Raw genomic sequence first — 16,207 nt, forward strand, 5'->3', positions numbered from 1 at the left:
GTTTTAATTAGGAGTGTAGTTAGGGGTGGTTTTCACTGATTTTTTCGTAAAAAAAAGTAGGTACCGACTTTATTTTGATCATAAGTCGCTCAATTTTTATAGTAGCAACTTTTTTTGAAAGGTCTAATTATTGTAGAGTCGGTCTCTTTTTATGTGGATTTTTTTATGCGATTTTGAAGTTATGCGGTTTGGATGTCATCCAAAAATTTTTATTATTAATAACTAGTGTAATAAATATTAACTATTCCCATCCAAATGCCATTAATCTGAGGGTTTGCGATTCGGGTATTCCCCTTGTTCCATGATGTAGCATGTAGCTTTTACATCAATCTGAGTTTCGCATTGAAAGGTATAACCTGTAGTTCTTTTGAAATTAAATTTAAATGTTTAAGTGTTTAAGAGTTTAACGCTCGGTTTTATAATCAGTTAAAGTGGACTTTAAATTTTAAGTTGGTAAATGTCAACGTTAAAGTGAACTTTAGTTAATGTTCACTTTAAGTTGATTATGAAACCGGGCGTAAATGTTGATGATTTCAAGTTGCAGTATAATAAACAGCATATTTTGATTTCTGGATTGAAGCATTTAATTAATTGTCATAAAGTTTTATGTTTCATTAGAAGAGGTTTTTGCAATTTCAATATCGTTAGTTTGCGTTTTTAATTCCTTCTTTAAGATTTTATTTGGCATAATGAAAAAAAAAATCAAACACATACAATGTTTGGTGAAGAAACGTCCACCATTTTATGTGATTTTAAAAAACTACGGAACGTATCCCTACTTTTTCAATGCAAGTAAAGCCTTTTTTTATGCGATTTTTTATGCGCATTTCTGTAGAACGTATCCACCGCATAAACGAGACCTTACTGTATACTTAAAAAAATATTCTATAAGTTTTCCTCGAAAAATGCAGTTTTTCCGTTATTTGGCTTTGAATATTTCAAATTATGCATTTGACGAAAAAGCTAACCTTTAACATGCCGTATCTCAGTTTGTATTGGTTGACGAAAAGTTATAAAAAAAGGATTTTGTTAGTGTTTCTAAAAGATACAATTTTTAAACTTACAGTATTTTTTATTAACTGTATATTTTGAAGCTATTTTCTTGTGGCATTTTTATAATCAAGTATATTCAAATGGGAAAGAAGCCACAATTTTACCTAAAAATGATTTTATTAACGTTTCGACGCCCAAGTCGTGTGTCGTTGTCAAAATACAAAATAATACTAAATAAACAAAAATGTTGTTGCTTAGTAAAAAATTCTTCTAATAATTTATTTAATCTGACTCATTTATATCGGCAATTCAGACACGTATTATATATACATTTTAAAGTAGACGACTTTAAAATGATATTGCCAATATTGATGAGTTGCGTTCCTGGGACGACTTTACTAAAAGATAGTTCATTCGATTACATGAAATCAATCCCAACTCAAGAATATCCGCCACAAAAAATCATAGCATGTGATCTGTCTTTAAAAAGACAACCAAATGCAACGGTGGCACTGAAATTCTCGCGTTAGAGATTCCATAGTAAATCACGAGGGAAAACCAGGAAAAACCTCGTGATACTATCCCGACATCGTAAGTATTTGGGTTTACATTTAGTTTACTCTCAAAACTAATACCGAATTCTGACTTGATATTTTAAATTTTAAATAATACTAAAATACTCAATGTACTAACTCGATATTTTACTGATTTACTAATTGTGGTATTTTCTTTCTATTGACTTCCTCCTTTAATATGGGTAACCACATCCTACTGCATTCTACCGAGGAATTTGCGACACAATTGGTTTCATTTAGCATAATTAGAGCCGCTTCTTTGATTTTTCTCTTTTTACTATCTGCTTCTTTTAGGACTATACTTGAATCTCTCCACTGAACTCTATGTTCATTATCCCATGCGTGTTGACATATTTGAGATCTATCAAATTCTCTATTTTTTATATAAGACTGATGTTCATTTACTCTAACGTCTAATGGTCTTGACGTTTCACCTATATAAAATTGTTCGCATTCACAAGGTATTTTATAAATACAATTCTTTGTTCTTTCTTGTTCACTGTTAGGTTTAGTTTTAGATAGAATAGATCTCAATGTGTTTGTTGTTTTGAATGTTGTTGATATGTTGAATTTATTTCCTATTGTTTTAAGTTTCTCGGATAGTCCTTTTACATATGGTATTGATATTTTCCTCGTATTATTTTAATAAAAGAAAATACCACAATTAGTAAATCAGTAACATATCGAGTTAGTACATTGAGTATTTTAGTATTATTTAAAATTTAAAATATCAAGTCAGAATTCGGTATTATTTTGAGAGTAAACTAAATGTAAACCCTAATACTTACGATGTCGGGATAGTATCACAAGGTTTTTCCTGCTTTTCCCTCGTGATTTACTATGGAATCTCTAACGCGAGAATTTCAGTGCCACCGTTGCGTTTGGTTGTCTTTTTAAAGACAGATCACATGCTATGATTTTTTGTGGCGGATATTCTTGAGTTGGGATTGATTTCATGTAATCGAATGAACTGTCTTTTAGTAAAGTCGTCCCAGGAACGCAACTCATCAATATTGGCAATATCATTTTAAAGTCGTCTACTTTAAAATGTATAATACGTGTCTGAATTGCCGATATAAATGAGTCAGATTAAATAAATTATTAGAAGAATTTTTTACTAAGCAACAACATTTTTGTTTATTTAGTATTATTTTGTATTTTGACAACGACACCCGACTTGGGCGTCGAATCGTTAATAAAATCATTTTTAGGTAAAATTGTGGCTTATTTCCCATTTGAATATACTTGATTAACTGTATATTTTTGAGTTATTCTCAAAAACCCTCTAAAAAAGTCGATTTTTTAGTCGAAAAACTGTTACTTTCAACCGCGAATAACTCGAAAAATATTAGTTTTGCAAAGAAAACGTAAAGAACATTTTTTTCTAAGAATCACATTTTCCATCGATTTTCCTGGTTAAAATGTAATGAAAAATTCCCGCCCCCGAGATGGGGTGGCAACCACCTCTAAGGTTTTACCGTACAGCGGCATGATATAGAAAATGATCCTTGGGCTATTCCCTACCTTCTGTGAAAATTTCAAGTAAATCCATGATAAACGAAAAAAATGCGAGCCAAAATGCTTCATTTCCTGGCCTAATATCCACATCTAATTTCTAGAATGGGTTGTTTGTGTGAATCAACCTTTACTAAATGGCATTGGGAAGAGTATACTTTAACTAGTTGGAGTCTACTTTTACTAAAAAATCTTCATTTTATGTTTATAATCAACTCTTACTGAAACCAGCCGTTTGAGTTGACTCGAACTAGGAATAGTCAACTTCAACTGGATAATCAACTTGAACTGTAACATATACAATGGACGTATTTCAGAGGACAAACTCCATAATATTACTTATGACGATGATTTTTGACCTCCAGCTCTTAGTCTATATGCTTAAAACGTATACGTTTTACTGCTCTTCATATCAGTTCAATAATTTCCGACCAAAACACTGTGTGATATTGTAAATTGTATTGGTTAATGTTTGTTGTACCGTCTATGGTTCAAGAGTGTAACACATTCCCAATATATTGCATACTTTAGTTGGAATTCCACCGATATAAATCATAGATATTACAGGTCGCATTGCATCCCACTATCGTCTCAATATCTAACAGGATCCGATTACTCGATCATTCGATTATTGCGCCTAGAATGAATGAAGCCGTATGTCACTTGATGCAGTACATAATGGCAAACTAAATGGTTAGTGTTGCTAATTTCAAGTGAAGTGAAATGTACGCGGTCATCGAATTATGATCTATTTTCGATCTGTGGGGCAGTTAAGCAGAAAGGCGTATTTAATGCTGATAAGTAGAGCCTGGATTAAAAAGTATAAAAAAGTTACAATAGGCTCTAATTACTAGTTACTAGTTACTCTAGTTACTATAATTTCACGTAAGAAAGCATGCGAGATGCACGAAAAAGGCACTCTTTGAACAAAGCTTAAAATAACATCAAAATTTATTGTTTTGCTAATAAAAACAAAAGCTTAGGATAAACAAAAACAAGATATGGCATTATACAAATAACAAATTTAACTGTTGTAAAAACAAGTAGGGGAGGGAAGGGTAAAGCGAAATAGCACGTTTTCAAATTCTTCCGCGAACTGAGTCACCCATATTAAGCTGCACCCCCCACCATGGCGAATAAAGATCGGAATAGGCAAAAAATTTAGTGCTATTTATGTGCTAATTAGTTGCTCTATTCCGAATTTTGGTTGCTCAAAACCGTTTACCAGGAAATCGCGTTGAAAGTGGGGGGGTGCAGGTTAATGTAAAGCTGCACCCACCCACACCGAAAAAAGCTCAAACTTCTTGATTTTTTTTGGTGATAAATTTAGTGCTATTTATGTGCTAATTAGTTGCTCTATTCCGAATTTTGTTGCTCAAAACCGTTTACCAGGAAATCGCGTTGAAAGTGGGGGGTGCAGGTTAATGTAAAGCTGCACCCACCCACACCGAAAAAAGCTCAAACTTCTTGATTTTTTTTGGTGATAAATTTAGTACTATTTATGTGCTAATTAGTTGCTCTATTCCGAAATTTGTTGCTCAAACCGTTTACCAGGAAATCGCGTTGAAAGTGGGGGGGTGCAGGTTAATGAAAAGCTGCACCCACCCACAAAGAAAAAAGCTCAAATTTCTTGATTTTTTTTGGTGATAAATTTAGTGCTATTTATGTGCTAATTAGTTGCTTTATTCCGAATGTTGTTGCTCAAACCGTTGACCAGGAAATCGCGTTCAAATTGGGGGGTCCAGCTTAATGGCAAGCTGCACCCACTCACACCGAAAAAAGCTCAAATTTCTTAATTTTTTTGATGAAAAATTTAGTGCTGTTTATGTGCTAATTAGTTGCTCTATTCCGAATTTTGTTGCTCAAACCGTTTACCAGGAAATCGCGTTCAAATTGGGGGGGTCAAGCTTAATGGCAAACTGCACCCCACCCACACCGAAAAAACTTCAAACTTATTGATTTTTGGTGATAAATTTAGTGCTATTTATATGCTAATTAGTTGCTCTAATCCGAATTTTGTTGCTCAAACCGTTGACCAAGAAATCGCGTTGAAAGTGGAGGGTGCAAGTTAATGGCAAGTTGCACCCACCCACACCGAAAAAAGCTCAAATTTCTTGATTTTTTTGGTGAAAATTTAGTGCTATTTATGTGCTAATTAGTTGCTCTATTCCGAATTTTTTTGCTCAAACAGTTGACCAGGAAATCGCGTTCAAAGTGGGGGGGTCCAGCTTAATGGCAAGCTGCACCCGCTCACACCGAAAAAAGTTCAAACTTCTTGATTTTTTTGGTGAAAAATTTAGTGATTTAGTGCTATTTATGTGCTAATTAGTTGCTCTAATTCGAATTTTGTTGCTCAAACCGTTGACCAAGAAATCGCGTTGAAAGTGGGGGGGGGGGGGGGTGCAAGTTAATGGCAAGCTGCACTCACTCACACCGAAGAAAGCCAAACTTCTTGATTTTTTTGGTGATAAATTTAGTGATATTTATGTGCTAATTAGTTGCTCTATTCCGAAATTTGTTGCTCAAACCATTTACCAGGAAATCGCGTTGAAAGTGGGGGGGTGCAGGTTAATGGCAAGCTGCACCCACCCACACCGAAAAAAGCTCAAATTTCTTGATTTTTTTTATGATAAATTTAGTGCTATTTATGTGCTAATTAGTTGCTCTATTCCGAATTTTGTTGCTCAAACCGTTGACCAGGAAATCGCGTTCAAAGTGGGGGGTCCGTCCAGCTTAATGGCAATCTGCACCCACTCACACCGAAAAAAGCTCAAATTTCTTGATTTTTTTGATGAAAAATTTAGTGCTGTTTATGTGCTAATTAGTTGCTCTATTCCGAATTTTGTTGCTCAAACCGTTGACCAGGAAATCTCGTTCAAAATGGGGGCGTCCAGCTTAATGGCAAGCTGCACCCACCCACACCGAAAAAAGTTCAATCTTATTGATTTTTTTGTGGTGATAAATTTAGTGCTATTTATGTGCTAATTAGTTGCTCTAATCCGAATTTTGTTGCTCAAACCGTTGACCAAGAAATCGCGTTGAAAGTGGGGGGTGCAGGTTAATGGCAAGCTGCACCCACCGAAACCGAAAATAGCTCAAACTGCTTGATTGTTTTGGTGAAGAATTTAGTGTTATTTATGTGCTAATTAGCTAATTAGTAATAAAACTATGGTTTACAACAGTCACGTTACGACTATTGCTGATAAATGTACTTACTTGAAAACAAATTAATTCAAAATTCATTCAAATTTTTTTGCATATAAAGAATATATTTAGTCGGAATGAGCGAAGCGAATTCTGAAATTCACATGAGTGCCTTAAAAATGTACTTTTTAACACGTATATCATACAATATTTTTTCTACAAACGTTATAAATATATAAAATACAATATTTTTGTTAATTGCTGAAACCATGAAACCTATCACCCGTAAAAGATAGAACTGGTTGTCTACACTCGAGGGGAATATCTAAAAATTCTTAGCGAAAATATTATACCGTTATATAAACTTGTTTTTTCTACAAACGTGTTAAAAATGCAATAATAGAGTTTAAATTAAATTTTAAAAAACCTTTTAAACCACCGTTTTCAAATTGTGCAAGTTTTACTATTAATATTAATGTTAGTAAATGAAATATAAATATTTTGACTTTTCACAATTTGACAATTCACTTTTAACTGCAGTGCCTTAAAAATTTTAAAGCACTAGTGCTATAAAGTAGCATTTTTAACGCTCCAATGGAGTGCTAAAATAGTTATTAATGAAACAGTTCGTGAAGTATGCTTTTTGCGATCGCACGCGATTTTTAGAGCACGAGCGACAACGGAGCGAGTTCGCAAAAAGTACTTCACGCACAGTTTCATACAATATTTTATCTACGATAAACAAATAAGAAAAGCTGTAACTCTTCTATTCTACAATTTTTAGAACTTTGAAACTTAAAAATTACAACTACTTTCAAACCACAAAACTGTCAAAACTCTTGTTATAATTCATTGCTCATATTGTCATCACCATGACAACGCGAAAATTAAGGATTGTCACCATGACAACTCGAAAGTTACAAACAGTGCGAAAAAGTAAATCCCATTTAAAATACATTGTTACTTAACGCCAGGGGCATAGCTACCGTCGTATCAGCCGTATCAATTATACGGGGCCCCCGACATTCAAGGGGCCCCCGATATTCAAGGCCCCATCGCGGCATGTCGAAACAAAATTCCATTTGCAAAAATTGAACTAAATATTCTACAGGTATTTCACTATTAAAACGCTTTGAAACAGTGTCATGTTGTTTGGATATCAACATTTTGGTGTAGTGGATTCTTTATATATACCTATATAAATCATATTTACCTATTATCTATTCTCTGCCTCATAACAACAGAGCTTTATTGTTTTCAAGGTATCTCTCATTGTCAATTCCGTTGGCTGTGTGTGAGTTATTGTATAATGTATATTGAAGAATGCCGAATTGCAATTTTTGTAATCGCTTTATCTTTGAATATTTGAAACAGTATGTATTGTTCGGGTATATTATGTATGTTCGTATAATCTGTTCTTTATCTTTATTGTATTTATGTATATCTACATTTCTCCAAGAAATTAACGTATCACCTTAAAAATTGGTCATTTTTTATGTCTCATATTTCCTAAACCTGTTTTCGATATATTTTCGAACATTTTCGTTTAATAATATTGTTGCTAGACATGTAAATAGACGACCGGAGTGTGACGTCACAGCCAACTGCGGCTATATTCAGTGTTATGATGATCACTTGCAAACAAAGATTGTAAACACGTTGAAAAGTAAGGTTTTACCGAATCTCAAGACTTTTTAATTAGTATTCAATCTAAAAAAATAAAATAAAATATAAAATCTAAAATTTATAAAAAACAAATAAATTGTAACCTTACTTCACCGAGACATACATTTTATTGTTATTTATATAAAACGTCATGCTTTATTATTTACACAACCTTCTAAAATTGTTGTAGTAACTATAATAATACTTAAATATTGCAAAAAACGGAAATATTCTCTGTAAAAACTGAAAAAAACAATAAAAAATACAAATTTGCCACACTAAACAACGTTTGTTTGGAAAACTCTGACATGCCATATGTCAATAAAAATTGACACTTCTACGTCATCACTCCGGCTGTCCATTGTTATTGTATACCGGGTGTACCAATCAAAAAGTAATTTTTTCTCAAAGTCACCACACCCTGTGGAATATTCTTGCATTTATAAAATACTGAAATTAAAACCCAACTATAGCCCCATGTGTTCTTAACATTCTGTTTTTCGATTCATTCGCTTATGTTGGATAGTAAAAAAGTTAGGTAATAATTTAAAAACTCGCCTTATTTTTCATCGATACAGGGTGTTTTTAAATAAGTATGGCAAACTTGCAAACTTTATTGCAGCTTCCAGCTTCTCTTGTACTACATTGCTACCTTGTAATGTCATATTTAAATTCTTGAAGAAGTTAAAAATATAACAAATATACGCTACCTTGATTAACCGATTGGCATCATGAAAACTGTCTTTAAATTGAAATATTGCATCCCTAGCCGTTGGTGGATGTTGTTCTAAGAATATTGAAATTTCTTCCTTGAATTATTCAATTAATTCAAAAAAGTTTTCTTTAAACATTCCCTTTTGATAGTCAACGCACTTCGCAGTCTAAAAGAAGATGTTCATGTGAAACGGCGAGGCGAGGCGACCCGGCATTTTGCTTTCGTGGCCCGGTACCGGGTCGCGACCCACCATTTGGGAAACGCTGCTCTAGCGCGTAGTTTGATTTTACGCTCGTCGTCCGTAGCAACCGTACAACCATACAATACAATCACATTGAACATTCAAACTGAAAGATATAAAAGTTAATGTTATGCCATTATAACGACAGATATAAAATAGTTACAATAAAGTTAGTGATTTAAAAATAGTTTCATTTTATTAAGTGATTGTAGAAAAAATGTTGTATGTATTACAAGCGCAAAGTGACATTATTTCTTTCGAGTAATTACCGCTCTCCGCTACGGTCGAGTGGTAACTCTTACTCTCAAGGAATAATGTATCACTTTTCGTTCTTAATACATAAATAACTATTCAATTTGAATTTTCAAATTGTACGAGTATTGTATGGTTGTACGGTTGCTACGGACGACGCGCGGTAATCAAACTTTAACGCGCTAGCGCTATAAAGTGACGGTACTCAGTAAACGTTAACTTTTCGTTGCCATTGACAAGCGAAAAAGTCTTCTTTATCAAGTGATTGTAGAAAAAATTTAATAGATTTGCTTGAGTTTTACCGCAAATAATTTGTGCTATATCAAAATGTATTTTATTTCTGTTAATATAATAATTAATAAATGTAAGATATTGTATTAGATTTTGTAATAAAAAATTTTAAAACTGTATTAGTGATTTCTATAAAACACTCACCAGTGTACAGTCGGGCCAGATTCAGTGTGTATTTGAGATTTTGGATGTGCACTAATGTTTGGCGTTCGGGTTTTCCACATTTTCTGAATTTTATTTTGGTACCGTGCAGGTATTTTACTTGACGAGATGTTATCAAAATAAAAATCACAAAATTTGGAAAATCCGAAAGTCAACAACAATGCGCATCCAAATCTCAAATACAAAGTGAATCTGGTCGGACTGTAAGATACCTCACCGAAAAATGAAACTTCAGCGGCTTCAACACCACCTTTAAGACTAATATTCAATTGTTTTATTTTTAAAACATTCACAAGCCACAAAGATTTTGTATTTTTTTTAGAAATTTATAATTCACACTCGTATTCGTATCTTACATCAACATGATGGTTACTTGGTGAAAGTTTGTATGTTTATTACAAAATGTGGAAGTATGTATATAGTCCATATGGTGAGACCGCTCCATATAGTCCATATGGTGAGTCTGAAAACATTTCTGATTCGGTTTCTTTGTGGATTCCTATTAAAAAATGTCCCCTTTAAACAAATCTGAAGGGTACCGATTATCAGAAACAAATATTACAATCAAACGGCAGAAATCAAAATAGAAGACCAGTTAACTAATAAAATTGCAATAGAACGAGGAGTACGACAGGGCTGTATTTTATCTCCACTACTATTCAATATTTACTCTGAATGGATATTTAAAGAAGCTTTAGACGGTTGTGCGAAGGGAGTATTAATAAATGGTGAATGGTTGAATAACATTAGATATGCAGATGACACCATAGTTTTCGACGATAATCTGAATGATTTACAGATATTAACAAATCGTATAACAGAAGTCAGCAACAGAAGAAGACCAAATTTATGACAATTAGTAAAAAACCAATATTAAACGCTCAACTTACAGACCCGTGTTGAGCTGGCCCCCCCCACTTGCAAAAATTAAAAAACAAATAGCCCTGATTTATGAGCTATTTATGAGCTCTCATATTTCGCAAACTAAAAATTTTGAGCTCGTTCCACTGAGCAGGAATTTAATACCCTAGTGGGGGGGGGGGCTGAGTCAGCCCCCCCCCCACTACTTAAAAATAGGAATATTGAATCGGTTTTTGCGGCAGAATTACGAGCTATTTATGAGCTCTTGAAATTATATAGTTTCGATTTTTGAGGTCATCCCCTTCACCCCCAAACAACCCTTTAATTGATTTAACTTAAGAGAAAGATGCTGAGAAAACTTAAAATATATCGTATTGCGAATATAATTCCTATAGCTTATATACTCTAAGAATAAACTATTAAATCAAGAGCATTTCGATTATTGAGCTACAACCCCTTCGCCAGAAAACCACCCTATCTTCCCGGCTTAAGAGAAAGTTGTACTTAAAATGCGTTAAACTAATTATTTGGCGACTACATAACATTTAATAATTTATAAGCTTCCAAATTACGCGCATTTAGATCAGTAAATTGCAATTTATTTTGTATAGTGCAGTCACTGAAGGTAAAAATAAACGATTACCTTCAATTTCGGTGAACCTTCATCGATTTTCACGAAAATTGGTCAGTGGTTAGAGGATACGTCAAGAAACAAAGGTGACATGGTACCACCTTGCGCCTTTACCCCTGAGGGTGGATACCGCCCCCTTCTCGGGGGTGAAAATTATTTTATAAAAAATAACTGCACAAATCAATAAAAGAACAAATTAAAAGCAAAATTTATTATATAAAGTTAATAAAATAAGTAAATACTTTTTAAGTTATTAAAGATCAAAGATTTTAATTATTTGTGAAAAAAATGCATGTTTGAAGAGGTTTTTTGTAAATCACTAAAAAACTAAGTTTTTACAAAAAAGTTAATAGTAGTTTAATTCGTATAGCTTATATTCTAAAAATAAACTCTAAAATCACGCGCCTTTCGATTATTGAACTACAACCCCTTCGCAAGAAAACCATCCCATATTCCCGGCTTAAGAGAGGGTTGTACTTAAAATAATTTAAATTAATTATTTGTCGACTATATATTGTTTAATAATTTATGAGCTCGCAAAATATACGCATCTCAATTATTGAATTGCCATTTTCTTTCTATAGTGCAGTCACTGAAGGTAAAAATCAACTATGACCTTCGATTTCGGTAAATCTCCATTCATTTTCACGAAAATTGGTGAGCGGATTTTGATACTATCAACTTTTTCTGGATCTTATTTTTCATAGGTATTTCTAAGTACTTCTAAGTGTTAGATAAACTTATACCTACAGTAGGAAAAATGAAAGAATACCCATGGACGAACATATAAAACACGCTATATTTTCCTGTCACCGTGTCACACAAAAAACTGGCCAGCGCAAGTACATGTAATAATTATTGTTACATGTACTTGCACTGGACAATTTTCTTTGTGGAACGGTGACAGGAAAATACAGCGTGTTTTATATGTTCGTTCATGGGTATTCTTTCATTTTTCCGACTGTAAGTGTTATAAAATGCATCTCTTTCCCGTTATTTAAGCTTGAACCCTTAGATTTGAACAGTCGCGGAAAAAAAATATACATTTAATTACCAATAACTTACTTTAAATTAACATTAAAGGGTTTTTCAAGTAAGCAATTTATTATATTTTTTATTAGCTTCAATTTTAGTGATGAAAACTTTTTTGTAAAAACTTACAGTTTTTGAATCATTTATGAAAAATCGCTCTAAAGCATGCATTTTCTTTCCAAAAATTAAAATATTTGATCTTTAATAACTCAAAAAGTATTGATTTATTTTAATCACATTATATAACAAATTTTGCTTACAATTTGTCCCTCTCTCGATTTGTGGGGTTATTTTTAATAAAGTAATTTTCACTCCCGAGAAGGGGTGACATATACCCCAGGCTAAAACCCCAAGTTGTTATTGTCAATTCGTGAAAATAAATGGCGATTTACCGAAATCGAAGGTAATAGTTGCTTTTTACCTTCAGTGACTGCACTATAGAAAGAAAATGGCAATTCAATAATTGGGATGCGTATATTTTGCAAGCTCATAAATTATTAAACGATATGTAGTCGAAAAATAGTTAATTTAAATTATTTTAAGAACAATTAAACTATTATTAACTTTTTTGTAAAAACTTAAAGTTTTTCAGTGATTTACAAAAAACCTCTCCAAAACATGCATTTTTTTCACAAATAATCTTTAATAACTTAAAAAGTATTGACTTATTTTATTAACTTTATATAATGAATTTTGCTTTTAATTTGTTCTTTTATTGATTTGTGCATTTATTTTTTATAAAATAATTTTCACCCCCGAGAAGGGGCGGTATCCACCCTCAGGGTAAAGGCGCAAGGTGGTACCATGTCACCTTTGTTTCTTGACGTATCCTCTAACTACTGACCAATTTTCGTGAAAATCGATGAAGGTTCACCGAAATTGAAGGTAATCGTTGATTTTTACCTTCAGTGACTGCACTATACAAAATAAATTGCAATTTACTGATCTAAATGCGCGTAATTGGGAAGGTTATAAATTATTAAATAATATGTAGTCGCCAAATAATTAGTTTAATGCATTTTAACTACAACTTTCTCTTAAGCCGGGAAGATAGGGTGGTTTTCTTGCGAAGGGGTTGTAGCTCAATAATCGAAATGCTCTTGATTTAATAGTTTATTCTTAGAGTATATAAGCTATATGAATTATATCCGCAATACGATATATTTTAAGCTTTCTCAGCATCTTTCTCTTAAGTTAAATCAATTAAAGGGTTGTTTGGGGGTGAAGGGGATGAGCTCAAAAATCGAAAGTATATAATTTCAAGAGCTCATAAATAGCTCGTAATTCTGCCGCAAAAACCGATTCAATATTCCTATTTTTAAGTAGTGGGGGGGCTGACTCAGCCCCCCCACTAGGGTATTAAATTCCTGCTCAGTGGAACGAGCTCAAAATTTTTAGTTTGCGGAATATGAGAGCTCATAAATAGCTCATAAATCAGGGCTATTTGTTTTTTAATTTTTGCAAGTGGGGGGGGCCAGCTCAACACGGGTAACTTACAGTCAACCAACAGAATATCGAAAGAGTTGAGCAATATACATATCTGGGTACGAATTTAAATAGCCAATGGGACCACTCGACAGAAATTAAACAGCGAATAATAAAAGCGAAAGCAGCATACGTTAGAATGAGACCAATTTTCAACAGTCGAGACATATCATTAAAAACAAAATACCGTCTGTTGAAAAGCTACATATTCACAGTTCTGCTCTACGGAATGGAAGGTGGACACTAACTGTTGCATCTATGAATCGGATCGAAGCTTTCGAAATGTGGTGTTATAGGCGCATCTTACGTATATCCTGGGTTGAACGAATTAATAATGTAAAAGTGCTGCGTAGAATGGGGAACGACTGTGAAATTCTCATAACCATCAAAACAAAAAAATTAGAATATCTAGGACATGTAATGAGAAATCAAGAACGTTACGGCCTTCTCCAACTGATTCTCCAAGGGAAGGTAAATGGTAAAAGAGGGCCGGGAAAAAGACGCATTTCCTAGCTTTAAAATTTACGAAAGTGGTATAACACCACTACCACTGAACTGTTCCGCGTTGCAGTAAACAAAGTCAAGATAGCCATGATGATCGCCATTATCCGAAACGGATAGGCACTTTAAGAAGAAGAAGAAGGATATATGGCGGAATTTTTGGGCAGAAATTGTTTAAACAATTTTTTTAAACAAATACAAAAGACCACCTTTTTTGCCCTGGAACATATATTTCTAGATTGTAAACTAGCCCTAAGAAAAGATAAGAATAAAAAGTCTCCAGGCGAAGATTGTGTAATTACTGATGCAATAAACATCGGAGGCACTTGTCTTCTTAAGAAAATAAAAGACCTTTTTAATATGTGCCTTTTAGATAGCAATATACCCGACAAATGGCATAATGCTCAAGTAATTCTATTGTACAAAAAAGGAGATCCCCATGAATTAGAAAATTACAGACCTATAAGTCTTCTTAGTCACTTATACAAACTCCTTACAAGAATAGTAACGAATCGTCTTGAGAAAAAACTTGATTTCTACCAGCCAATTTGGAACAAATGATCACCCACAGAGCATTAAAACGGTAATAGAAAAGACTATCGAATACAATCGACCACTCGTTTTGGCTTTTGTAGATTTCCATAAAGCCTTTGACACGGTAGAATGTGACAAAATTCTGGAAGTACTACAAGCATGCCGCATTGACTACCGATACACAAGGTTAATTTACAATACATAAAAGAACGCAACTATGTCGGTGAAACTACATAAAAACACGGACCATATCCCAATCGGCAGAGGAGTCCGACAGGACGATAACTTATCGCCTAAACTCTTTACCGCAGTACAGTGGAACCCCGATAAGTCGGCCCCCGATAACCCGGAAGTTCGGCTAACCCGGACCGATTTTCATCAGATAAACATTTTGATTTTCAATATTTTGTATTTTTCAATTTAATTGTGGCTTATTTCCAATCAAAATAGTTAATTATCAGACAAACCTTTCAACAATAAAAATGTATGTAATATAATATTTGAGAAATAATGTGTACTTATGTGTGTAATTTGAACTATACGATATTAAAAATGACTCATAGCACACGCCGCAGAAACAACAGCCACCTGTCTGTAGTATCTATTCCTTTTTATTTCAAACTGTCAGCATTGTTTAGGAAAGACTATTTAAAAAATTCTTTTATAAACAATGGTCTTTAGTATTGTGTGTCTTGTATTGTTCGCTTCCATTTGCTTACGTTTGGGTTTGGTGTTTTTTTTTTAGTAATTTTAATGAGTAGGTACTGTGCATATTTATAAATATATTTAATGTTATTTCAATTCTAACGGAGTTTATCTGTAAGTATACCGTATTTTATTAATTTTTACCATATTATCCGGCTATCTCGGATTTTCGATAACCCGGATCGGTCGCGGTCCCGATTAATCCGAGTTATCGAGGTTCCACTGTACTAGAATATGCTTGTAAATAACTTAACTGGGAAGAGCGAGGCCTGAATATTGACGGTAGAAGATTAACAAATTTGAAATTCGCAGACGACATAGTTTTGTTCTCTGACAACCTCAAGAAGATATGTACCATGCTACACGAACTTTAGTTAGTGTACGCCAGTGTAGGTGTCTCAGAATAAACATCTCCAAAACAAAACTCATGACAAACCTAGTACCTAGCGGAAATATCAATATTGGAGAAAACGAAGTAGAGCTAGTGGAAAAATACATATACCTTGGACACGAAATAAAGATCACAAGAGACAAACAAATATGCAAACTACGAAGAAGAATAAACCTACCATAGGTAGCCTATGGAAAACTCAAAGACCTATTTAAAAGCGACATACCAATTTCTTTAAAACGTAAAACATTTGACCAATTTGTGTTACCAATGATGACTTATGGTGCCGAAACTTTGACATTGACAGCCACAACTTCTAAAATGCTGCAAATAGCCCAGAGGAAAATGAAAAGGTCAATGCTGAGTATGTCGCTTCGTGACCGAGTTAGAAATGAAGACTTAAGGCGAAGAACAAGAGTTACCGATGTAATTTCCCGAATTGCCACCCTGAAATGGAACTTGGCCGGACACGTCGCCCGAATCAGTGATGGGGAGTAGACGAAGAGTGCAGGCC

This window comes from Diabrotica virgifera, chromosome 1 (genome assembly GCF_917563875.1).
Source record: "Diabrotica virgifera virgifera chromosome 1, PGI_DIABVI_V3a".
Taxonomy (NCBI): Eukaryota; Metazoa; Arthropoda; class Insecta; order Coleoptera; family Chrysomelidae; genus Diabrotica; species Diabrotica virgifera.